The sequence below is a fragment of the Oxyura jamaicensis genome, chromosome 11 (assembly GCF_011077185.1).
Source record: "Oxyura jamaicensis isolate SHBP4307 breed ruddy duck chromosome 11, BPBGC_Ojam_1.0, whole genome shotgun sequence".
Classification (NCBI taxonomy): domain Eukaryota; kingdom Metazoa; phylum Chordata; class Aves; order Anseriformes; family Anatidae; genus Oxyura; species Oxyura jamaicensis.
Window position 1 is genome coordinate 5,032,755 of NC_048903.1, and position 27,630 is coordinate 5,060,384.

The 27,630-nt window shown below is 36.2% G+C and overlaps 1 protein-coding gene and 1 long non-coding RNA gene across 5 annotated transcripts in view; one reads left to right on the forward strand and one right to left on the reverse strand.

Moving 5' to 3' along the window:
• The window catches only part of TOX3 (TOX high mobility group box family member 3), a 76,846-nt gene that overhangs the window by 14,314 nt on the left and 34,902 nt on the right, over window positions 1–27,630 (forward strand). The window contains exon 2 of one of the 4 annotated variants that reach the window (XM_035336921.1): window positions 17,019–17,163. The exons of the other annotated variants lie outside the window; for them this stretch is intronic. The gene's annotated coding sequence lies outside the window, so the exon portion shown is untranslated. The remainder of the gene's footprint in view (window positions 1–17,018; window positions 17,164–27,630) is intronic. 4 annotated transcript variants of the gene reach the window in all.
• On the reverse strand, window positions 12,280–26,655 carry LOC118172795. Its single transcript, XR_004753861.1, has 3 exons — window positions 26,645–26,655; window positions 18,987–18,988; window positions 12,280–12,342 (listed from the first exon to the last, which is right to left on the reverse strand). It is a non-coding gene; the product is annotated as an uncharacterized LOC118172795 (long non-coding RNA).

Below are 27,630 nucleotides of genomic sequence, written 5' to 3' on the forward strand. Positions count from 1 at the left end.
TTTATATGTCTCTTTGTATCATTTTATGGAGTATTTGTGCTTGCAACCATAGTGATGAAATGCATGTTTTTGGCTGCAGTTGCAAGTTGCAAGGGTCCTTCTATCTTAGTTTGATTTCACTAAATAACTATGTTAATTGAAGAGGAATTCAGTTCTGGAAGAGCCCTTGCATCATTTTTCTGTAAGCAAATCTGAAGTTTTTCAGAGTGCAGCATTCCCATGAAATATGTAATATTCCCATGTAATGTTCATTTGCATCTGTTTTTAGTCCAGTGTACAAAAATAACAACATAATTTCTTACCTACCCATACAGGGAAATTTCTTCTGTCCTCTGTGACTATTAATATGTCCTTCTAATCACTTTTATGATTTTTTTTGGCACATTTCCATTCCTGGACTATTATATGATAGAAAAATGTAGGTGGCACGTTTGTTCATTTTAAACAGAGATTATCTGATGACTTCCTGAGAGGGTCACCTGGTTGGAGTATATAAAACAAGCTTCTTCCAGTAACTTTATTGGAAAAGGTGCACTAAATAAAGGTACAGTTGACCTGAATTTACGTGTTTACAAAAAGTATCTTGAGATTTCACCAGGGGTGGGATTAGTTTAGTTATTGTTTAGAAAAAAGGTGGACTGAATGTCTGGTACAATAGTATACAACATGGGTCAAAGGCCTGGTAAATCATAGTTCTTCTGACAGCCTCTTATTTGTAGCGCTGCATTTGGTAGCTAACATTTATTTATTTATTTATTTATTTATTTATTTATTGTATGCAAACATTTGTTTTTAGCTGTTTTGGGTCTCAGACTCCAGAAATCTAAGAAATGTAAGAAGTCCAGAACAATGTAAGCAGCAGCACATATCCACTAGCTCAGAGGTTTTTAAGGATTGGCTGGTCTTGCAGTAGCCCAGATTTTCAAGGTGCTGATTATTTGCAGTTGCAGCACGATTTCCTGGGAGTTACTGAACTCTGGTGACTTTGATGATTTGCTGTTATAAGTCAGTTTGGGTGTAAAAGTCTTATTTTCAAGTTTTATTGCTGTTATTTCTTAATATGTCTTAGGACGGGTGCATAATTTTGTGCAATCAAAGTGTCATTAAGTGTACTTTTTAAAAATAGGGTTCCAGCTTTGTCACTTCTGTGAATTGTGTTGTTCGTTTGTTGTTGGAGTGAAGCTTAGAAGCAGGTGGCTATCGTTGGTGTCAAAGTTTTCTTCAAAGCCTCAATTACACAAAGTAATGATTCTTCCTACTTTAGTTGCGTAATACTAACAATATGATTTTATTTGCCTACTCTCATGCGTCAAATTGTGAATTAAGTATTTTCTCTGGAGGAAAAAATAATTTGTTTCTTTTTCTGGTAAGGAAAACTTTTTTTAAAAAATTATTATTTTTTAAATATATATATTTTTTAATTAAAACAACAACAACAACAACAAAAAACTGAAGGCCTCTGAGACCTGTGAGGGTGTTGAGGGTTGCAGAACGCTAAGGCCCTGTGTCAGTGCTTCCTTGTCTTTGTGGATTACGTAGGGTGCTTGTGCTCCAAAATTATGTCCTCTGCTTCGCAAGTCCATTAAATGCCCAAGGAAATGTCTGTCAGTGGTGGTGTTACCCCTCATAAGCTTACACGTTTATCCTTGGCATAATGTATCAAAACCCTTCCACAGTATACAGGCTGGGGTCTGACTGGCTGGGGAGCAGACCTGTTGAGGAGCACAGGCAGGTGCTAGTGGCTAGTTGGCTGAATAAACTATCCAGAGCAAGTTCGTGGAGGGCCAGCAACATGGGCAGTGCCTGGAGCACGTGCTCTGCGAGGAGAAGCTCAGGGAGTGGGACTGAATTCAGTGCTGCCTGTGCTCTAGACAGAGGTTGGATTGGAGATCTCCCTATCTCCTTTCCAACCTGAATGACTCAAAGATTGCACAAAGTGAACAAGTAGCTGAGGTTAACCTGATCCTCCCTGTACTGTTTTAGCACAAAAACACAGATCTGGCAATGTGTCAGCCCTCAATTGGAAGGTCCATGCAGTGAGAAAACCGAGCACTGGTTCCACATTCTGGATAGCCATCCAAACGCTGTTGGTAAAAGAGTTGGTTTCCAAGTTAAAGAATGAGGATGGGAATCCTATTCTGCAGGGTGTTCCTGTATTGGTGCAAGTGAGTCCATAATTATGACCTGTCTAAAGCATATGGATTTAGTACAGCCAGCTGGATAGCACTGCCTTTGTAGTTGTCTTAACTCGTGACATCCTAAAAGCAATGATTTTTGTTTAGCACCACGTCATCTTGGTTTAAGGGATTGCTAGTTGGAGCCCATCAGTTTGGGCTGGCAGATGTAACAGTGTAGAAAATGACAGCGTGTAAAGCCTGTATCTGTCAAACTCCAATGTGGAATGCATGTCCCTGGTACTTGTTAACTGTTTGTATGTGACTGTTGCGTCTGTAATTAAGTTTTAGGGTTTCTTCCTTCTTTTTCAGAATTGTAGTCATGTGGTAAGGCAATTTTTATTCTCTTAGTACTCTTTAGAAAATTTAATCCAGAGCAAAGCAGTACAAGCACCAAAATTTTCTGAAAACCCTGTTACTTTATTCACACAGAAGAATAAATCACAGTGGTTTAGCAAAAATTTGGAGATGCAAAATAGTTCTAGAAAATAAAACTGTTTGTTGTGCACAACATTTGTGGAAGAAAGTGTCCTGAATGGAGCTTTTAACTTACATGGACACTAATTACTACATTCTTCTTCTCTAATTTGGTGCCAGTTTCTGGTTGCATAGAGACTTAAGTGCCCTTGGGTGAATAAATAAATTGATATAAATGGAATAAATTGATACCTGTTCACATCCTAATTCAAAATTAAATCTTTGTCGTACCTAATGCTACTGAGGTGTGGTACCCCAAATGACTGCATATGTTAGGGTATTTTGGATTCTGTGATTACAACACTAGGAATGTATCTGATTTTTCAGAGAATTAGATGTTACAGCTATGAAACATCTTGAAAACGAAAAATGTTTATGGCCCACTCCTCCCCAGCCTCCAGTCACCCTCTCTATGGTAATAAATTAAGCACTGACCATTTAGTGTAGCCTGTAAATAGGAAGTGGTAGTGATTCAGGTCCCTTATTGCAAGAGTGTAACCACGTTGCTTTGTTTGGGTGAGGGGGAACTCAAACAGTAAAACTGAAAAGAAATTGTCATTTGTCTTCCAAAACCAAAGTAATGGAAATCTACTTCAAACATTTAAAGGAGCAGTAGGTTGGAAAGAAACGATTACCATTTTTATTTCTTAGTACGTTTCAAAGCAGCTTCTTTATTCTTATTAAAGTATTTTATAGTCACATCCATTTAATCATAAATAATGAGCGTTTCCAGCTATATAGGCTTCAGTTACAGAAGTCATATATGTATCAGGTTTTCTTACATCTGGCAGAAACATGGCACTACCTTTCTGGAAACGGAGCTTTCTTTGTGTTCTTTTGTATTAGTTAATAGAAACCCTCCTTGAAAAAAGATACTCATCAAAGAATGTTTTATGAAACAGAAAACAGTACGCATAAACCCCATTGGATTCCAAGAGTTATTACATTTTACATCATATACGGTTTATTTTTCCAGATGCCACAGTTCAAAATAATGTATTTTTAATACTACTTGCAGAATTCTACAGATTCATAATAGCACATGACATGTTAATATCCTCTGTGACATCCTACTGGTCATATCCAACTGTGATAAACAGTTGTATATGCTGTAAAAATGACATCTATTATAAAAATAAAGACAATGCAAAGGATACAAACAATCCCTTAAATTTGTAAAGACTGTTACAAATCTTGAATGTTAATTTGAAGGAAAAAAGTACATTCTAATGCTAAGTTTATGCCTTCAGTTAATAGTCTTTATTCCTTCAGGAAAAAAAAATCAAGCAGCTATGCTTTAAATGAATTTAATGAACTGCAAAGACTGACATTTTCACTATAAAAGTCACACTTCATTTAATGAAGTAGTTAAATATTGATGCTATATTAAAATACAGGCTGAATAAAAATGGCAATATGGTTTTCAAAATAGGAATCTGAACTGTTTTTTTTTTTCTTGTTATATTGAAAATTTCATGAACTGAGAAAAGGGAAATATAGCAGAATATTTCCATAATAAACACAAAGCACTGTTGAAATAACATTAAAGTTGAAAGACATAAACCCATAAAAGCAAGGAAATTAAGTCACTCTTACCTCAGTGGTCTTTGTGCTTAAGCACTGAATCTCTTAAATGAATGGAACCAACATTCAGTGTTCAATATTTCCTAAAATTTATGAAAATGAAGATAGATTGTAACCCTGTAGTACAGGTAGCACATAAAAGAGCTAGCCATGTGTTCACCTAAGATGACTACTTACACCATGGCATTGTGTGACCTTATTTCAAGTAATTGTGTTTTAAATACTGTGATTTTGCTGGTAGTATTCTGGCATGTAGACTGTTTGTGGTTTGCATATACTTCCATTGATATCACTTAGATTTTTAACTTCCTTTATATTCCTGCACTGTCCCCGTAACAACATAATATTGATAATGGGTAAAGGAACATTGGTGATGAACATGCCTGAGGTTTTTCTCAGGTCAAACACCTATGTAATGATGATGGGAAAACAAAGCAAGAATCTTACAGATGTGGGTGGGAGCCACAGCTGAGTGATGGCATGATCAGCTTCCCTGTGATGAATTAAATTACATTGTATTGTACTTCGTAAAGCTGTATTAATTCTGACATCAGGCCTCCGTGTATAGTAAAATACTGAAGATGACATCTTTGGCCCATTGAAGTCAACGGCAAAACTCCCATTAATTTCAGCAGTCTGTGATTTCATCCTCAGTGGCTGACTTGTAAAACAATGGTAAATTGATTTAGCACATCTTTTTTTTTTTTTTTTTTTTTTTTTTTTTTTTTTTCCCCTTGGGAAAGATCTCTGCTTCATGTAAAATGACTTGTCTTTTGACTTTTATGCTCTTACTGTGAAAATGTGAATTTTAATTCAAGATAAATATAGTCTGATTTTTTTTTCCCCATACCTATCATTATTTAAGTATCAAAATGATGGGAGAAAATGGAGCTGCTTTGAAAGTGGTAGGTTGTATGCACAGTTCTATACACAATTACTAGCAGAAACCAATAATAAGGAGTGCAGACTTCTTAATGAAGACTAATGAATCACTTCTGTAAGTCTCAGCTGTCAAGTATGGTCTCTGTGTGCATCATTTGAAATTTTTTTTATTTTTATTTTTTTCTTATGCAAAGAGTGTTTCTTTAAAGCCCAACAACAAAAAAAGAAAACATTGGAATCTGAAGAAATAATAGTATAAATATATATGCATTTAGAAGACATGCTATATTCATGCTTATGATAGTGGTGCTCCAAATTCTGTATAATGTGGCAAGATCACCATCTTTTTGTGTAGTCACGTCTCCTGGTATTTTGCCACAGCAAGCATGAAAATGATCTACTTAGTAGAACATAAAATTTTGTAGGGTGTTATGGAGACTCACCAGAATTTATCTAGAATTAATAGAGCATTGAAGAATTTCTTCCTTTTCCTGCCATCAGAAGTAAGAAAATGGGTGCCAAGTCTATGTTCATGCTGACTGTGGTCCAAAGTGAGTTCTGGTTGCACAATGGCAGTGGCTTCTGGTTGCTGGTCAGCTGTCTGCGTAAGGCAGTGGCCCCATGGACTACAAAAGGATCAGGGATAACCCGAGAGAAACCATTGGTGGCATGTTTAGCAATATGTACCCTCGAGTGGGTTTATCTTTAAACAACTACAAAAGGTACCTGAAAAGGTATTTGTATACTTGTAATATTCAGTAGTTAGATATCAGAATGCTTACATTGAAACCATAGCAGTACTGCTATCTCCAACAGTAGTATAGGGAAAAATGTTTTATTAAACACTAATTTTACTTGTTATTTAAGAAGTAGCTGGCTTTGCACACATTAATCTCTTTTTCTTTTTAATTCAAGGTTGATGGTCCAGGTCTTACACATTGTATTTATGAATAGGGCACTCAATAACTATGCAAAATATCTATTTCTCCTATGGGAATTTGTGCTTTGATATATTCTGATCCTTATTAAATTTAAACAGGATCAAATTTATACAGCTTTGGCAGAGATTTATTAAAATACACTGAGTGGACAGCTTGTGGGAGTGCAGTGTGCTGTAATAACATATGCCTCTTACCAGAGAATAGTAATTATTGAGAATCAAATAAATCTGTAGGAGGTTAAGTATATATGGAAAAGATATCAATTGTAGTTTTCTACAGCTAGACAGAAGTACTGTCTGAAGATTTGTTGCTGTATAAAGAAATGAACCACATCATTTTAAAACCCTAAATATTCAATGTCCTTTACTAACAAAGCCTATATTCATTCAGTCTTCAATTAAAAAAAAATAAAAAGACATTTGCTCAGTAACATTAAATTAATTGTTTAGTGCTATTCATCTACATAAGGACTTATTTACATTTATACCAAAGGTTTAATAAAAATATATGAATTTATTAAAAGCAAATGAAAAATATTTGCTTTGAAGTTTTGTAAATTTCTTAATCAGAATCATCCTATCCTTGGAAAGGACAACCCACGTAATGCATGCAGATTAACCAGAGAATTTTTCTAAAATTACAAATAGATTGTATAACATCTGTTATTCATCCAAGTTTCAGCAGTGGCCTGTGGTGGTTCAACAGTGGCCTTTAACCTTTTAGTTGATTGTATGTAGTAATTTCAGTAGGATAAGAATTGGAAAAAATGGTGGTTGAGTCAGCAAAAGCCGTACCTTCTGGAATAGTTGTGGTTTGGATGGAGCTTCTGTATTTTGTGATAAATTTTTTTGGGCTTTCAAAGCTTGAGACATGTAAAAATGGTCATTTTGTCACTGAACACAGAATAAGGACAAACAGCATATATTTTATCCCTTTCTTCATTGCTCCTGGTAAAAAGATTCAGAGTTATGTGTTAAGACAGAGGGACTTAAAGGCACGTGTTCAAGTTATTAAGTCTTGAGGTTGTCCTAAGCCCTCAGGGAACATATCAGAAACATCCAGGTGGTTTGGGGTCTTTCATGGTTTGGATATGTCATTTTTTCTTTGGAAAGCCAGAAGAGACAGACACCATAGTAATTTTTTTCAGTTATTTGTGGATTTCACTGCCTTGTTTTCCATCTGAGTCTTCCCTATTGACAATGTCAATCTAGAACAGATTTCTTTGAGAAGTAGTAGTTGAAAATCTGTAATTTTGGTTCTGCAGTAATGTGTAATAAGCCATTATTATCATTTTTAAGAGTTAAGAATCTTTCAGAATAAGTAGTATCCTTGTAGACTACCTGGTATGTTTGAGCCTGTGTGTGATTCAGTACTGATGTGACCTTCGGGCTCCGGTCTTTGCTGGAGACTGTAAGCAGAACAAGGAAGACTATATGATACGCATTTCTCCTTGTCTTACAAAAGGAAACAAGTTATTTCAGCAGGAAATTTATTTCTCAGGGCTTACTATATTAAGAAAATTATCTTTGTAAAAAGAAAATGCGTTTCGATTATGATTATAGTTAACTTAAAATTAGTATCAGAATATGTCTGCATTTTATTATGAATATTTCATGAAAGCTGTCTACTTTTTGGTAAGCAATGTAAAATATATTTATTTTGGTGCTAATGCTTAGGCAATTACATCCTTAATTAAAAAAAAAATGCACTGATTCACATTGCTCTAAATGTGATTCAAATCCATTTCACTCTTTATCACTTTGGTGGTGGTTCTTTTATTAGTAGCCTCAACCTTCTTTCATCCTACAGTTCTAAAATAGTTTTTTTTTTTTTGTTTTTGTTTTTTTTTTTGAAATAAACTAATGTAACCCAATTATTTCAAGATAGCAAGAATATCTTAAAATAATGGATGTTCTTAAAATAATAGATGTTTTGTTTCTGTCCTTTCTTCTAACAGAAGAAACACTTTGTATTTTGTTAAAATAAAAGTCAGGGTGTTTGGGTTCCAATCCCATTTTGGTTATTACACTTCTGTATGACCTTGGGCAAGTCGTTTATTGTGCCTGTCCCTTGCTGATTTTTTTTCTATGAAAATAGAGATGATAATATATAGGGACCTCTTGGTAATGCTCAACCTTAATTCATTGCCATCTGTGGAGGGCTCTGGGAGACCTGTCTAAGGCACTGCTGCAGACGTTTCCATCCATATATGCATATTATGACAGCTCATAATATGTATTGTTAGATATGAAGTAGATATGAATATATAATGTGTATCAGCATGTTTGACTACTCTCCTGTATAATTACAGTTTATATTAATGAGTCATGCTGTGACGCTACTGATGATTTTGTTCCCATTCATGACTGTAGTAGAAAGAGATGTTCAAAGTAGGAGCTAATTCTTTTCTTTAGGATCACAGGTGTTTTAACTCACAACATCTATTTCTGTGGGGTTTCAGAATCTCTTTTGAAAATTAGTACATTGTAAAAATAAATACATAGATCTTAATGTATACTGGATTAATAAAAACTGACTGACTTTGCTGAAAAGAAGAATTGCGAAGTAAAATCGCTAGAATAAGTCTACTTACAATGTGATATTATTTAGATAGCAAAACTATATTGTAGGTATACTATATTGTAGGTATACATGCAGGTACCCTACATTTTTGGATTTAGGGCTGTATAGAATCAAGTAACTGGAATGAAACTTGGATTATGATGTGCTGCAGTTTGAAGAAAATCTTCATCTCATCTGTTAAATATTTCTAGGTCATACTTCTCATTTTCTCTGAAGCAATTCAAGAAAATCTGGTGTTTTGCAACTAATTTCTGGTTCTGTGTTTTCTTGGGAAGAGACTAATTTTCTTTGGTGTAATACAGATTAAGGAGTCCTTTGCTTATAAACAGACATAAAACAGTTCCTAGTTTAAGCATGGGAAATTTATCATTAAGTAGATAGCTTTATTTGTTGACGCAGACTACATAATGTTTCTGCATTATGCTGTTTTGTATTTACTTTTATTAATTCTGTTATTCTTCTTTTATTATTTAATTCTTCTTTAATTACTTTTAATTATTATTTTTATTTTATTACTTTTACTTTTAATTATTTAATTATTCTGAGTAATGGTACCATTGTATATATTTGTGGTTTTTTAAAAGTATTTAATAAGGAAAATCGTCTTTTGAAAATTTCTCTTTTAACTTCTAATATCAAGTATTGTGACAAGCTATTAGGTAACAAATTTATTCATTCATCACAGCAAATCAAGTTAGCACAGCGGCTTATAAAAGATCATCATCTGTACTGATATCTTCAGGGTCAAACAGATCGCTTCTTACTTTTAGTTGGTGCTACTGCTTGTAAGCTTTGCTACAGGCCCTAGTAGAAAAAAATATTCTCGAGTGTATCGAGGGAATTATTAAGGATTTAAAAAACACCTATACATTTACTCTTTTACTATTTTTTCATTACTTTGATATTTTGTGTAGGGCAAGAAAAAATCGTTTTAGATGCAAAAGCATGTTTGTAATAATTGTCTTTTTGTGTGTGTGTGTGTGTGCAGGGACAGTGTAAGCTGAAGGTAATAGCCATGTATTATTTGAAGGAAGCTAAATAACTGCTCTAAAATGTCAGTGGCTGTGACATTCTAAAAACACTGACTTTCTCTTGAATGATGTCTGTTCCCTCTTAGAGCTGCATTGATTAATTAATATGCCTCACACAGTAAAAGTTTTAATTTGAAGATAACATATGAGGTACAAGATATTAATTGCACCAAAGATAACATGCTAATTAAAAGGTTCATGCACAGTTGTCTAAGGTTAACAACATATGTTGAAATACTTGGAACAGAAACCTAATTATAATCAAGGATCTGAATGCTGTATTTTTGCAAAGGTAATATCTTTTGTACTTCTCAATTCTCTTTTTCCAGGGAAGAATTCTTTGTGTGATGTTCCTTTGGTAGTGAAGCTAGATCAGTAAGAAAACAAGCATTGTAAGCCAGTGATTTAGAGGAATGTAAATGATTCTGCATTGAGCAGTAGTTCCAAATGCTGTTGCAAAGATTGTGTCAAAACAAACACGTTTGAGCTTTAGAGGAGAAACAAAATGCAAACTTCTCACCTCTATAAAACAAGGAAACTGTTTTTACCTATTAGGTACTTCTTTTTTTAGGTGGGTGAATAATACGTGGTGCCAGGAATCTTGTTGATAGTAGTCTTAGATATTAGTGCCTACAGTTTATGTGGCAATCTGGAGTCAGTCTCCTGGGCCAACCTCTGTCGCATTCTCTTAGCAAAAATGGAAAGGAGAAAAATGCAACTCCTGTGGCTCTCCTATGATTTATTCTGTTGCAGTGCAATTTTCCAGCACAGCAGTTTCTACATTTCCTTCCACTGTCCTCAGCAACCTTTTGGAAGTTTCAGTGTTACCTTATCTAGCTCACAGGAGTGAAGCAAAACCTTCGAGCTCTGGAAAGCATTGGCTTTCATCTACAAGAAGGCTGCATGTCAGTGCTGGCTTCAGGTTCAATGAGATGTCTGCTACTTCTGTTGTGTGTAATATAAATAAATTGTGTATGTAATGCAGATGTCATAGTTTAAGATACAAAGATTATCTCACATTGAAAATTCATGACTTTTATGTGTTCTCCACTCAGGGCAATGCAGTGGAAATGCACCTTTATGTACTCCCTAGATTAAAATAAAAACAACTTCACACCATAATGAAACTCAGTTAAATGGTATTGAAGCAGCTTCTGAATCTTTACCTATGTGAAGGAATGGCTCTGGACATTGACTGTGATCTCACACCAGTATTAGCATCGATTGTTTGTTGGCTCTGAGGGAGCAGCCGTTCTTCAGCTTGATAAACCTTCATAACATTTGTTAACTCAAAATGCAGAGGAACTACGACTTACATTTTAAATCACCAAAGGGGGAAAAAAACACTGCCTCTCTGTGCAGGATAATTAAATATTTGCTTAAAGAACATTGGTTTTAAGTCTTCACTTGTTTCAGTACCTCCAGAGAGAGCAGCAGTTGCTGCTTTGTGTAGTTATGTGCATGTGTAGGGGGAGGTATTGAGCTGCACAAGAATAGCATGTGTACAGCTGAAATAGCTTCATAACACTAATATTCTGCATTGTACAGTCATTCTTGTGCTAGGAAAAAATAAGTCTTTACATTATTTGAGTCAGCCAGCTGAGTTACCAGAACAAAATCCATCAGTCACTTCTTAGGAGTGGTTGTTTCATTCTGTGGTTCTGCAGGACCAATAACTAATTCAACAAGTAATATTTCTGTCATTTGGAAACCTAAAAAGTTTAGAAGCCTATACCCTGGTGCATAGGTCTATGGTCTAGACAGAAAGTGTGAGCTTTAACAATGTCTGCTTCGGTGTTCTTTTCCCTAAGGCTGTATGAACCTGAGCTTTTCTCAGAAGTGTTAAATACCTACAGAAAATTCCCTTGTTTCTGCAGGTAGCCAACAATACCAAAATTTTGCAGAGAGCCTGGAAAAGAGAAGACCATAGACCTAGATCAAAGATAAACTTTAAGATTCTGAATCCTGGCTTTGTTCAGGGCTGCAGCCTCTGCTCTTGACTCAAACACCTAAAAGCTGTGTGCAGGCAAGATTCAAAGCACAGTCCTCTGCTGATCTAGCCCCAAGCTAGATGGGGGCTAGATCATGGGGACCAAATGTTTTTAATTTGGCACTGTTATAGAGTTAACAAATGCCGGGATATCTCCAAAGGAAGACCACTATGTATTATCTCAGGCTGTGTCTGGCCTTCTGTTGTTATTTTTGGTTGTTTAACAAACTCTAGGAGATAGAAGCAAATACAAAGAATTTGATTCTAACCAGCAATTTTCTCAAAATTGAGGCAGGATATTATCACTTTTTTTTTTTTTTCCCTCCCCAATTTAATACCCAACTCTATGTTAGCACATGGCCTGATGATTAAATTTAGAATTCTGATATAGTCTTTATCCTTATAGGTTTTCCTGCTTTTGGAGCAACAACCCTTTGAATTTTCTTGTTTACACTCTTACGTTACCGAAAAATCTATCCCCTGTGAGGCAACACGCTTTTTATTCCCATTAGCTGCTCAGGACTAAGAGCTCCAACGTTAAGTAACTTGACCAAGGTCACACAGACTGAACTTGCAGAATTAAGTCTGGCATGTGTTTTCTCTTGGCTGTAATGCCATCATAGAACAGGTTGGGTTGGAAGGTACCTTAAAGATTATCTACTTCCAACTCCTCTGCCATCCTTCCTTTCCTAGTAAGTGTTTCCTAGCAAGATGCAGAAGCCCGTAGGTAACTCCCATGAGACTGTTCCATGCGCATCAGTGGCTCCCAGGAAAGAAGCTGAAAAGCTGCATTGGGCTGGAATCAGTAAGCCTCCCAGGCTGGTTTCAGTTCTCTTGACACATGGGATTGCACTGTGGCATCAAAAACAACCCCCCCCCCCCCCCCCCCCCCCCCTTTGGCACAGGTCGGGTTTTCCTGGGATATCCTATTTGTGTGACTGAGGCCTCCCTAGCTCTTTGGGGAATTAAGCTAACGAAATAAATGAGTCTGTCTTCCTGGAGTAGTGTTTCCAAATCAACTAGCAGATGTGAAGATAACTTCTTGTGCCAGAAAAATAAAGAATTCAGGAATACGTTCCAACAGGAATATGTTCCTGTTGGTTATTGCTCAGGGATAGACACTTTCAGATTTGATCTCAACTTAAATGACACATACCATTGTTCAAAAAAAGCTCAAAATGAAAATTTTTGTCTTTCAGCTTTGAGTTCAACCAAACCTCTTGCAGGGCACACACAGATACAAGTTAGCAGTTTTTTTGTTTCTTTGTTGTCCATAGGGTATTTGTACCTTTAGTAATGTGCTCTTACTTGGACTGGGCACTGTCTCAGTGTTTTTCCTTTTTTTTTTTTTTTTTTCTTCAACTTTCAAGAACAGACCTTACCATCCACTAAGATGCAAATTAGTTTACTCCAATATAAAAAGATAACTGCACTACCAGTTAATTTACTTCAGTAATGAAAGACAAATGTAGACCCTTTGGAAATCTATGTTTTTGCTTATGTGTTTTTTTATGTATATTTTAAAATACACTAAGCTCTCTTAAAAAAAAAAAAAAAAGTTTACAAATATTTTCCTGAAAAGTACTGCAATACGTGTTCTGCATCACATAAAATTCAATCATTTTCTTATCATTCCAAATACTGGTTTTAGTTTTCTTTTCCAAGACAGTTCATTTGTAGTGCTGGGGTTTTTGAACATAAGGAATCCATGTTTCATAGGCAATAACATACAGGCCTCACCAGCCTGTGGATAAGTGGGTAGCAAAAACTTGGTGAGGCTTGTGCTGCTGCCGGAATTCTTCACTGCTCGTGATTTATTTATTTTTAATTATTGTCATTCATTGTACAAAGGTGCTCTTCTATAGATAGTGCTTACCATCTTCTCCACAGAACTGAGTTTAACATTCTTCAAAAGAGACTTCAGAAAGAGTTTATTTGAGCGTAAGAGGCCAACTTGTCCTATCATATTTAGCAAGTGATGGTCAGCGTGTTTCCCAATGGTGTGACAACCTGAAGGCTTAGAAAAGACAGCCTTTAGGGCAGTTTGTCTAACTGCAGTAACAGCAGCAGTTAAGGCAGTTACCTAAAAGCTCTGTCTTTAAATATTTCACAGAGGTTATTATTTTGCTATCATTGCTATTATTCCAGACATCATCATTTCGTTATAACAGAGGTTCACGTCAGCAAATCTGGAAGAAGATACTTCCAGCAGTTCTGATCCTGGCAGGTCACAAATGGATGTTTCATTTCAAAGCTGGTGAGCATGCTGGTGAGACACCAGTCAAATTTCATGTGAGAGACTATTCAGGGGACAACAGAAAAAGGACCTTTTGCAGCACCTTTTGATCAGCTGCCTCTGAAGAGAAATGTTGTTACAAGTACTACTGAAATCAACGTGTCCTAGAAGTGGTCATCAGCAACTCCTAGCACAGCAAATTATGTCAGATGTAATACAGACAGTGTAGTAGGTATTAGCTACAAAAACTGACTGAGAACAGTTTAAACAAGCTGTAACGACAACAGCAGATAAAACTACTACACCGAATAGGAAAGAGGTGCTGAATGAAATCCTGAGGACATTGGTGTCAGATGCAAATATATTACTGTCTCTAAAGGAAAACAGATTTTTTTTTAAATTTTATTTTTAAAATTTGCATAAGTGTTATATATATTTGACATAGCTAACTGGATTGGCAATTCAAGGCTGATTATTGGAGTGAGGATAAGAACTTGAACTTGTAACACAGCTGCACAGAAGGTAGAAGCTGCATCATCTGTGTCTGATGCAGTCATTACTCCTCTTGGGGGTACAGCACCGCTCCCCTGCAAGTGGCTGAAATAGTGGACAAACACTTGTCAAAATCTGGGCTTCTCTAATTGGTACCTGTGAACGAGGCCGATGCAGACAGCTTGAAGGTCAGGAGAAGTCCCTTTCCTCCATAGCCAAAGTTGTTCCAAGCCTACTGGATGTAACTTGGAAAGAATTCCTCCTTCTGCAGGAACTGGAGACGTACACCTCTGCTAGTAAAGCTCTCAAAGAAGTCAATGAGTTTCTAGGCATGATGCTGTGAAGTGTGTAAATTTTGAACCTAGGCATTGAGTCTTTCCTTGCAGACTCTACTATTGATGCGCCTTTCATAACTGAATTGCTTCAGTGTCACAATGCAGTGTCATTGGATTTGGTAACAGAGTCGATGTGTAAAAGTCCAATTTTGAGCAAGGGAAGGCTGTAGCTGTGCATGCATAATGGTTTGAAAGTCAAAGCCTGCACTGTATGTGCAGTCTACTCTGACAGGAGGTGTTATTGTTCACTGGGTGATTAGTTGGCCTTATACCTTGAATGTACTACTTATTCTTTTTAATTTTATAGTTACTATTAAACGTACTCCTGATCAGTATTTTTGATGCCCTGCTAGTATAACACTAGTATGTTCAATTTAAATTATAAATGTATTTCTTTTTCTTTTTTTTTTTTTTCTCCTGTAATATCACCTGGTGTGTCACAAGGTGGGGAGGGAGAGAAGAGAAAAGCCATGACAGCTTAAATTTTCTACTACTTTATATTGTACAGTGCTTAAAAAGTCTTCCAAAAAGGACAAAAAAAAGTGTTGCAATGAAAACATGCTCCTCTATATTTATATGTTTGAATTTCTATTGGAATAACTGCATCAGGAGGGAAGAACAAGGGTCTTAATTTTTAATATATTCTCCAATGGTAAAAATACTTCTTCTCAGATTTTCTGAAGTTATAATAATAACTTCAGACATTGCCTTAAATTTCAGATTTTTCCCATTGTTATAAACTCTGCTAATGAAAATGTCCATTAAAGTGCCACGAATATTTTAAATACATATTCATGCTGTGCTTGGATCTTGCACATCATTTTCTAAAATAAGGCATTAGCATCAAGATAGATACTGTTATTTTGCAAGTCTTCACTTCAGCAATTTGTACATGTCAAATTTAACCACTGCATAATACCTATATAGAGTAATAAAAACATTTGAGTTTAGTGCTGTCTGTACACACAGCTCTCACTATCTTTTTTGATGGTTGATAATAATCATGCTGCTAGATGTTTTTCACTGTATAATGCAGAACACAGGTCACTGTTGGTAAACCTATTCTAATCATGGCTTCTCAGAACACAAATCCATTAACCTGTGGCGATAACCCTGCTGCAGAGATCTGACACAAACAATGCTGCACTATAAATGATGGAGTTCATGACTGAACTGCATTTGAAAGAGTATTCTGAATAAAGTTAGGAAAGTAATGTAGAAGAAAAGTTAATGAAATTCAAGACGTCATCTATCTGTGTACAGATGCTCACTGAGGTTTCTGCTTAGAGAAAGGCTAATTCCAGATAGGATATTGCACTAATGTATGCATAGCCTAATTCAATCAATGTAGAGTTGTTGTTGTTGTGTTGATTGTTTGTTTTTTTAAAGGTGTTTAGCAAATACTTTTTCTGGTTGCAGTGGAGTTGCTCAGTCTTGAAGAAGTGAAGAGCCACTTTATCATCAAGAGCTATAGAATAATCCTGGCATGACAGATGATGGTGGTGGTAAAGCTGACGTTATTGTAACACGTCGTCATCACTTTTGATGAAACATTCCACAGCAAACATCAGTTAGCTGAGGTGAAAATCTGCATCTCTTCATGTTTGATGCCACTTCTTGGAATATCTGTTGTTTGCTTGTCTTTTTCCTTTTAGCTCTAGCATGTAGGGCTATAGAGATACTCTCTCTAATATGGCTTTTTGGAAGCAGGGGAAATTACTTTTTTTTTTTTTTTTTTTTTTTCTTCCCCCTTAGTCAGGTCTCCTGAGACCTGAGGGTGGTTTCCCTGACATACCTTCTTAGACCTGTAACGTTACATCTCTTGCTATGCATAGGATCATCTCTGGAGCTGTGCTGAGGTCTGTCCCTTCAACCCCCACCCTGCCCCCCCCAAGTTCCTTGAAAACTGCCTCAGCCCTCTTTTTCATCGTGTAGTGTTTTGATTTTTCTCACTTTAGACCTTGGCAAAACTTTTGTTTTAATCTTGTTGGAATCACGTTTCATTCACAAAATGAATTTTGTATAACACTAAAAAGTCTTTGTCATCTTGTATCTGGAAATTCAGTTTAGAGCAGTTTGTTTCATTATTAACTTAGGTATTGATCTCATGGGAGAAGTCAGCTCAAAGTGAAGTGGTAGATGATGTACACGTGGCCTATTCTGAGAACCACTGGATCCAAAAGCTGATCTTTAGAGGATGCTTTATGTTGAGAATAAACTGTCTGCTGCAGCTGTAGACTGACCCACACCTGAAAACCACTTGTGAGGTTTTTTATTCTCTCTGTCATCACAGAGACAGTCATTCATTCTTGAGAAGAATCCCTTTGTATGAAGAAAATGGCCAAGGCCTGTGTTGTCAGCAGTGAAGAAAACATGACACACTTTGAGCTTGGAATCAGTGCAGAGGGTCTGAAATCTTCAGCATTTCAGACAAGCAAGTAAGAGAGAACCCATTTTGTTCACTTCCAGAAACGCTCAGATACCAATGCAGATAATACTACTGCAGCATGATGCTGGATTGGCTCAGGTGAAACCTACTGCCACCGATGGCTTTCTTGTGAATAGTTCATTGTCTTGTAAAAGCCTGATTAAAATGTTGCCGGGGATTGTTATGTGATTGTTTTAATGCAGATGTGAGAACATATGATTATGAAGAGAATTGGATCAGCGTTTAAGCTCATAGACCAGCATTTATTGTGTTGTGCAGGAAAGTGCACCATGTTATTAGTTATTACTTCCTTACGACCTGTAACAGTTGCTGTAGTCAAGAAATTATGCATCTATACCAGATCTTGATCTTAAATTTTACATCATGTTAATAAATTTTCTTGTCCATGCTTTCAGAAACGTACTGAGTATTTCATCATAGTTTTTGATATTGCAGAGATCTGTAAAATAATGACAGAAAGTAAGATTTGTTCTTTGTTTTCCCTTGAAGTCAGTTGCAGTCTGAATGCATTTAAACAGAAAAGTAAAAATTTTAGTGCAATAAATCCAGCCTAGCATAACAGAAATATCCATTCATGAAAGGACTGTTTGGTTTGAGTAGAAGTCATCTCTGTTCATTTTCTGGTGATCACAGTGAAATCCATCTTACCTCTATCTATCATACTTTCATGTTTTCTGTTTGACTCTGCAGTCTTTACTTGCATTCAGTGATGTTTTCCTGGATGAGTAAGTCCCTGGTGTGCTTAGCAGCTGTATGGAACCACTCATGTAAGACCTGATCAACATGAAAAAGGGTTGAAGAACTTAATGCCTAAAAGGAATCTATGTGGGTGTATTTTAATTGCTACATTACCATGACAGTCTGCACTATTTATAATTCTAAAGACTTCTTTAAAAAAGAAAGATAAGAGGCTTGTGTGCTATAGAAAAACATAGTTAATACATCAGATGTTTGTCAGATAAGCATTGTAGATCTACCCTAACTAAGGTATTGCAACTGCATGAGTGCTTGAGATGGTTTTAATGTCAAAAGCTTAACGCTTTTTGGTGCCTTTAGCCTTTCTGATTTCCCTAAGTGATCATAAAGTTATAAACAGTCTTTCTAGGAGGTCTCTAAGAATCCTGTTAGGAGCTTTTTATTATACTGGCAAATTCATATTGAATTGGTATTCATTTTCAGTATTACAGAATAATCAAATCAGTGCTGCTATTATTGTACTGTTGAAAAAGAAAATAATGGGGATGTAATGTAAAACTGCTAATGTGATGAAATGCTCTTATTATGGTAGGTTAAGAATGCTATGGCTGCTTGTTCCAGCTTGCTTCAAACAGTGATTGAGTGAGGAAATGGAGGGTGTTTCATTTGTGGCAAGAGGTTATGTACAGTCTCATTTGAATGTGTAATTGTCTTTCGATGGCCAAAAGGGTGATTTGCTTTTGCCTATTTGTGGTTTCTTCCAGGCTGTGCATTGGATTTGGACTTCTAAGAACACTACTGTGCATACTGTTGCATGTACAGTCCTGTGATTTCTTTCTTTTTAATCATGACTAACATCTGATGGTTCTCTCTCCAGAAAAAAAATGGCTCTCGTACTCTTTCATGTTCATCTGAGCCTTTTTTCCAAAACAGAACAGAGCTTTTAGAGTACATTGTTAGAAAGTACAACCAGCCCCCTGAAGGTTCAAATTTGACAGGGATGTTAGGAGGCAGGTCAAGTGACTGCCTAATGAAGATGAATGGAGAAAATTGCTGGTACAAGAATCACGTGGTGGGCGCTTAGCCCAGGTTGCTGAAAGTGTGATGGAATCTCACGGCTTCATTTATCAGTGTCATATTTGGGCTAAAAGTGAGCAGTATTGTTCTCGTTTCTTCCAGATGGATAGGTCAACTTTAATATTTATTGCTCTTGTAGAACATTTGTTTGATGTATTTCCATTAGCTAGGCAATAATAGAAAAGCAGTGGAGAGAAACATAAAGCAGCTCCCTTCCTCTTCAACTGAAATATGGCATACAGTAATGTGTAAATATTTCTAAGACTGACACTGATTTTTTTCCTTTTTTTAATTTGATGACACGATCACATATATTAAAGAGTTTTGTAGAAATAATGGGAAACATCATCATGGAAATATAAAATATTTGGCTTCTGGTGTGTAATTTTTAATCTTTTCATGAGCTTGTTGTGCCTTTCAGGAGTGGCTTTTGCATGAGAATGTCAACTTTTAGTGTAATACACTACGACACAGTAACACTGTATTTGAATGACTGTTAAAGGAAGAGAAGCACATTTTAGCAAAATCAACATACCGTTCTGGATCGCTTAAGTGGAATATAATGATGGTTGTCTCTGTCATCTTTTTCCTTCAGTTCTGTTGTTGCCAAATACTTTTACTATGATAGGACAAGGCAAGTTGATATGGTTTGATGTTAAAATAAATAAGGGACCTAGCCATTACAGAATGGTGGCTTTGAGCTAATAGTGGTAACCTCTGGTTAATGTTTATTAACTGATTTTTCCCATTTATAGGAATCAGATTTAAGGTGTTTGACATGTATTATTTTATATTATGGAAGGAAATTTAGCTGTTTGTGAAGCAGGTGTTGTGTTAAGTGCAGTGCAAACATCCTAGCCATATGTTTCTATAATTTAAATTAATTTGGTACAGTCATACTGTTAATCTTTAGTGACTTGTTGATTGGCATTTTGCAGACATATTTCTGGAAGGCACCCAATACCATTTTCTGTAGCCTTTCTGGCAGTAGCAGAGAGTAACATTTCCACAAATTGGAATCTTGTACAGCTCTGGGAAGTGAGCCAAGATTTAAATTAGACAATAACCTCTGCTCCGTATATAGCTTCTATTCTTCAGCTGTAGGGAAAGTGATTTGTTTAATACAGTCAGCTCTGTAGCATATAATAGACTGATATATGAGTCACTCCTTGGCAATGCGTGTTTCTTAAATTTATATAGATAGAACAACTAGTTGGTAATGTACTTAGTTACAGTTGTGCAAACAATAACTATTAGCAGAGCTGAGCAGACCTAGAAAAACTGCATTTGGCTGGTGTTTGTTAAGGATTCTGCAGAGTTTTAGAACAATACTTCTCTTCAGGTGCAGGAAAAAAAAAATGTAAACATGACTACTCTTAGAGCCTTAGAAAATCAATAATAACACTTTCATATAATAGCTTAATATTTCTTATGCTTTGCACGTGGATGTAGGAACACAATGTTTCTTAAAAATTAACCTTAGCATCAATCTGTGTTGTAGCTACACAAGTAGGTTGCGGCTCTTTTTGTTTTGTCCTTGTATATTTTTTTTTCTCTCTTCATGTTAAAATGTGTAGCTGTCAATTGATATCTGTGAATGTGAAGAATTCTTTTCTTTCCACACTGCAAAGATCTTTTCTTAAAAGGGAGCTCTTTACACCATTTGGTTCATGTTTATTTAAAAGCTTAAAATCATTAGACCAAATCTCACTTTTTGTCCAACAGAAAATTGATTTTGCTAGCAAAAATGGTGTGGGCCTGAAAGAGAATATTCAGAAATATGCAAATAAGCAGAGATAGAAATCTGTTTGAGCAGCTGAACAAAGCAATCAAATTTTTTCCATTGAAAGTTTATTTAGCTTCACCGTGAACATTTTTGAACAGAATTATCAACTGCTGTTAGTGAAATACTTCTTTTTATAGGGAAAAGGGGATTCTTTTTAAGCAGAACTATTTTAATACTCAACATTATTTATTTATTTTTTTTGGCCAGGTCTTATATTTGCAAAATAAAGCACACTGTAAATATTGAACAATACACAGATATATTTCCTAACAGTTTATAGTACGCTGCATATTCTGGATGGGTTCCAAGCAGTAGTTAGTATAAATGATATGCCAATCAAAATTATTTTTGCAACTATAACCTGTTACAATGCAGTCTCTTATCTGAAGCGTCAACTTGTTACAAGCCAGATCTCTTTTCTTAAGCTTTAACTCTTACATGTATAATTTTCTTTGTCCTGAACTAATCCTGCTTCTGTTCCATAAGCTTCTCGGTAGTGCACGATAGCAAAGCATAATTTATCTACTTGTTACATAAATTTTAATCATTGCTGCTTCCATTAAGCCATATGCATTTTATTCCTTAGTAGGAGTGAATTGTGCATAGAATATCTGATATATTTTAATGAGTGATAAGATTTGTAAGTGTCCAGCATCTCCCTTCCAGGCAAGTTTTCTCATAACTCAGCTTCTGCAGAGAAGCTGACGTTTTCAGTGCCAGCGCTGACACTGTAGTCACTGGAATGTCCTTTAGTTTGGTCCTCATTGCTGCTGATAGCTGAAATCAAACCCCACATATAACCATTTTTTGGAAGCTGGAGATAGGTTGTAAATCTCATTCACTGTTGTTGATGCTGAGTCTAAATGTTGAAGGTTGTTTAGATGACTCAGGAACTTCTGGTGTGAGAAGGGTGTGTGAAAATGCCATTTTTTTTAGATTCTGATAATAAAAGTATCCATTAATGAGGCTGAAGTAGTGTGAGATTCACAAACTGAATACCGTTCTATATCTCTGAAGAAGACAGGTTATGGAGCCAGCAACATGGGTCTTGCTTCAGAGAGGATGAAGAGAGCTGAAAGGGGCCTGACTTCCCCAAATCTGTATTTATGGAGCAAAACATAGGAAGAGTGAACACAGCAGAAAGAGAATTAGCATTTGAGAATGCTGCAGGATTTATGCAGGGAGTGCAAGACTTGCCGTATAACAGAGACAGGCTTTCAATTTAGCATTCTTTTTATGAAGCATTTAGTGCATATGTCTATAAGGAACGTAATCAATACATGCACACTCACTCCTCATCCCCCTTTCACACATGCATGGTTAAATATTACAACATGGCAGAAACTTTTCCTTTTCCCAGAAGGTAAAATATTTATATGTCAACATGAAAATTGATAGCCCTATTATTTTTCATATTGTAGCTAGTTAGATACAGATGATATTCCACTTACTGGAATATAGTGCACAACCAGCACCATCTGAATCAAATGGAAAAGCCCGATTCATGCTGGTAAATAACCTTTCGCCATTTTTCTCCCTGGTAAAGTACCACTACAGAGCTTTTGTTTTCCTACTGTTCCTTGGTTTCCTAGATAACCCTGACACAAATTTTTGTTTACTTAAAAACAAACAAAAAAACCTTTACCATAATGTTCCATAACAGAAACGATGAGGGTTAATTTATATCAGATGGAGGAAGCCTGCTCTTGTCAAATATCCCAGAGGTACACTGCATAGAAGTGGAGGTGTTTCTTATAACCAATAGTTTGTATACGTGGTTGGATAAAGGTGAGATTATAGCACTGAAAGACATTGCTGTGTCCCTTGTAACCTGCCTGGCCTGGGTTCACTATTAGTAAGGACAGGTCAGCAGAGAGAGATGTGTGAAGGACTATCATGGATATGCTACCCAGAATTTTCTTTGTGCTTGAGCACAAGGTTCCATGGTTGTGAGGAGGTGAAAATATAAGATATATATACAGGGATATGTATAAATAAGATACATGCATGGGAGATGAAAGAAAAACATTTTTCTTTATAAGTTCTAGTTGTCTGGAATTAGCAGATTAGTTTAGGTTTCTATTCACTGTTAAAAACTGTACATTCTTTCAAATTATGAAAAAAATACATTCATATGAAAGTGTATGTATGCTTTGAATTGCTTCTAAATGCTTTCAAAAATCATTTCTTTTACAATATATCACAAACTGCTGTTTCTCTTTTAATTTTGAATGCTGAACTGTCCTTTGCTGTGCATTAATTTCCTCAAAGTTTTTCATTCCTTTGTTCTTACTATTTTCAAGTTTCTTTTCTTATCTTCCTGCTAAGCTAATTTCTATTAACCTGTTCTGATAACCAATGTCTCACTGTACCTTTGTGTGTCTTTCTTCCAACCTTTGTCTGCTTCCAGCACTTGTACAGCATCTTAAAGCAGTGCTGTAGCATTCCTCTCAAAACCAGGCTATATATATCATATTTCACAACTCAGTTCTCCCATTAAAAATATGTATATATTTTATGTTATTCGTAACAAATTCTGGAAGAACCACCGAGAAACCTTGTTTTAATCAGCAAAGGAAATATCTTACTGGAGAACTGTATTGATGATTCCAGGACAGATCAGGCAAAGCAATTAGCTTAAGGGTGTTGTTTTTTTAAAATTATTTTATAAGACTTTTGGTGTGTGTGTATGGTGGTGGTGTTTTAAGTTTAAAAATCACTGGACAAGAAATTATTACCAGAAATGTTTGTAGATGCTTGTACAAAATAAGAAAAAATAATTATTTATAATAATACTCATCTTTTACTGTGACCAGTTAGGTGTTCCTTGGTTGGTGTTTTCTTCTTTTGGTGGTGAGAGAGCATCATATACTACTCCTCTGCGTCTGCCTATTCATGCCTAGTCAGCATTCATGCTGACACTGTACAGTGTCTTTCAAGTCAGATCAAAACCAACCAAACAAATAACAACAAAAACTGGGTAGTGCAAAATCTCCCCAGTTTTGCAGACAAGGAAGCAACCAACCTTTGTGGATTTACTGTGATTTGTTCTTACTTTGAACTCATTAAGCAGTGTTTATGTTTAATGCTCCCTTGCATTGTTGAGCATTGTTTCACTTGCTCACCAGAACTGGATGTTGGAATAGTAGTTCTCAACTCTTAAGAGTTTGATATCAGGGAAACGTAATCTGACTTTGTCAAAAAAAAAAAAAAAAAAAAAAAAAAAAGGTTAAAGTTATTATATGAGACAAAATGTAATAAGGTAATGAGACAGTTTTTGCCATGCGAAATGGAAAAAAAAAAGTTATATGTAAGACTTTTCCAAGAGACTGAGACCAGGTCTCCTTTTTCCTCTACAAAGTTTTCTGATGTCTGGGCAATTGAAAGTGGGATCAAAATGTAAGAGAAATGCGAGAGAACTCCTGGTCTTTTCTAGCTAGTTGTAGCAGGCTACTGTCTGCCAGAAGCGTGCTGTTATGGCCCAAAGTATTTTTCTGGTTTCATCAGAATGTGAAAAAGATACTGTCTTAGAGACACCATAACAAATGTTTCTGTAGAGTTCAGATAACCATCAGCTAATGAGGAACAACGAGGAGTGCTACAAGAATATAAGCTTGGGACTTCTCCCATTTGACTTCCAGTTATTTGACCTGGTGTGTATTTAACAGGTATTCCTAGGAATATTTTTCATAGTTTCCACATTCAGACAAAGCAGGTTCATATAAATCTCACGGCAAGATTTCAGCTAATTTCATAGATACGGTTTGAATTCATACTAAAGTTAAATCTGATGATTTTAAATTCAACTAAGAAATAGTCAACTTTTTTTTTTTTTTTTTTTTTTCACATCTTTAGTGTGAATAGCATAAGACACTGAAATGTCTCAGTCCGCTAAACTAGGAGAATATTTTCAGAGCATGAGTTGTGAGCTGTGGAACAACTCTGCAGAGGAAATGCCACTGCGATCTGGTGTCTCTTCAAGAACAGAAACTCAAAAATGTACATGTATCGAAGTTCAGATTTGCTTATATCAAGACATGAAGAGAAGCACTTGACTGTTCAAGAGATCTTTTATTACCATTTGTGGTCTTATATTAAAAACCAATGTTTTTTCTCTGGCATCTGAGAATTATGAGGCCAAATTACATTACTCAGATGCCTGGTGTGCAATTTAATATGCTCTTTAATGCTAATTAATGTTTAGCATTCTGAAATACTGGAGCTGAATACCACCTGAAAACTCGGAAGGCCTAGCTTTTGTGTGGTGCAGCACACTCCCGGCCTGCGTGTGTGGGGCCATCAGTCAGGATGCATTTTACATAAGATTATAAACAGAATCACCTGATTTTTCTTAACTGGCATTAACCTGTATAATATACACTGTTTCAACATTAGGAATTTTCGTATTTGTTTGGTCAGTTTGGCTGTTTGTTTATTCTTTATTATTACCGGAAGTGGAGGATTTGAGGGAAACTGGAATCTTTTCACATAAATGGAGTTTGCAGTGTACCCTTTGTATGTCCTCATCTCTCAGCAGAACCTCAGGGGCTGCAATCAATATCAGAAGTAATTTCTGTGCCCACTTACAAGAAGAAATACAGTGACCCAATTAAGTGAAGAAAATGCTAGACTTTAGTAGTGGATGAAAATGCAATTAAAGTAGGTTACTCACCTACAAAATAAGTTTCTGCTGCCCAAAACAATGCCTTTAGGATGGAATGGAACAGTGGGAAGCTAAAGATAGATAAATTAAGCCTGATTAGTCTCAGTGGCATAAATTAAGAATATAAGCTAGCATGAGGGATTATTCCACTCTTAAATTTAATTCTCCTCTACTGTTATTGCAGAGCATTGCATCCAATTCAATCTTGCATGTTTAAATAAAGTTAGTTGCTGAAGACTCTCCAGAGGCCTCCCTGCTGTGGGATTTGTAATCCAGCCCCAACTAAAAGCAGTGGAGAGATCTACCAGGTTTAAGGTTGATGTAAGATGAAGAAACAGGAGCAAGTGATGTTATAGGCCTGTTTCAAACATGCACCTATATCTATGTTATATTGACACATAATTTTTGCAAAACTGGAAAACCTCTTTACCTGAGCAAAATTCCTGAATCTTTTGCCTTGCAGTCAGTTTATTGTACAGCCACTACATGGGCTCTTATGAGATTATCATAGGAAATCCCTGCGCCTCATCTGTGCTTTCCTGTTCATTCCACATAGAGGGGCGCTGCTTATTGCATGCTGCAGCTAGGGGTGACACTTCCACTAGCTTTAACTCAGCTTGGCCTGGGTATTGCAAGCAGCCGAGTTATCACTGAGCAGAGCTTCATGAGAGATGACAACCTGGTGTTTCCCAGGTCTGCCTGGTGAATGGAACAGGCTTTATGTACTTATTATTATTTTATTATACTTTTTTTTGCTGTTGTTGCTTCTTCTTTTTCCTGTATCTGCTTGTGAGATGATTCTTAATTTATGAGGCCTACAAAACAGGGATCATCACTTTTTCAGAGTTTGGAAAACATTTGCCACGTAAAGACTGCTTTGGAAATCAGTAATAACTAATCAAGTGAGAAATCTCCCTTAGGAAGCTTATGAAGGGACAAAGAAACCAAGTGTAAAATTCCCTTGCTGCCACCAACCCCATCTTGGCTGAGGGTAACAACCGCTGGTACAACTGGTTGGAACCACCGGTGTATTTCTGGGTGGCTTTTCTCCAGCTCTCATTGAGAGAATGAGAGCAGAATTGCATTCTTCAGGCTGTCTTTGCAATAGATGGTATTGCTTTGTACAGCCTTATATATAATGAGTAGAATTAATACTTTTAAAAATGCTTTTTGTGTGTGTGTGCTGTTTGATTTTAGTTATATTTTCTAAAGTAGAAAGTGTTTAATCTCAGAAAAAAATGCTTGAACCAGGGGTATCAACATGGCTGCAAGTTGAGATATTTATGAATTCATGCATGTACTGACTTTATCCTGAAAGTGTCTTGACTAATCCTCCATTATGATTATTATAAAATGTCTGCATCTGCTTCACCCTTTCTCTATCAATTTTATATTTAAAACCTGATATAATTTGCTAGTGTAGTAGAGCTGAATCACAGTCTAGAATGGAATTTATGATTTTCGCTGGAGTGAGTGAAATTTGATATAAGATTCAAAGAAAAGCTACTTATAGCCCAATTGCAGTATAATCACATCACTTTAAATTTAGTGTGAGAAAATGTTACAGTAATCTTGAATATAGTGATATAAAACTATTTCTTAGGATTCTAAGAATAAAATGCTGTCATTATGTTAAGAAATGCTTAGATTCAATGCTTGGACAGCTTATATGAAATAAATATGGGGGTAGACATGATTAGCACATTGGCTGTATGAACTTAATGCCTGAAAGAGGAAGGCGAAACAGAAATGTTCATATGGCAAAACCAGTTTTGTATTTGTGCATTCTCCATCCCCTCTGCCCCTATAAAAGCATCCCTCACAGCAGTTGATCTCAAGCTGTTGGGTACAAAAAGGGACTCAAACAGTGGTGTAGCATGGTCTCATATCCCTGCTGGGGGGAGTTAAAGAAGGACCCTTAATGTTGCGCTTGGTGTATTGGGACAGGAGGAGGATGTGGCTGCTCTCCCTTCAGAACCTCATTGGCTTTCAGTCCCCAGTGTGCCAGCGGGCTCCTGTCCCTTAGCAGGACACAAGGTAAGGGCCTCTAGCCATGAACCAGGAGCCAGCACCAGTGCTGCTATTGCAGTCCTGCAGCACGTGGGAAGGTAGTCTGGCGGGACAGTCCCCAAATCAGGTTCACAGATTTCATTTGGGTCTTCCTGGCAAGCTATTTTGTCCATGTGTACTTGTTTGAGGCCATTCTGAGAGGCTGTTGATCTCCTTCTGTTTGG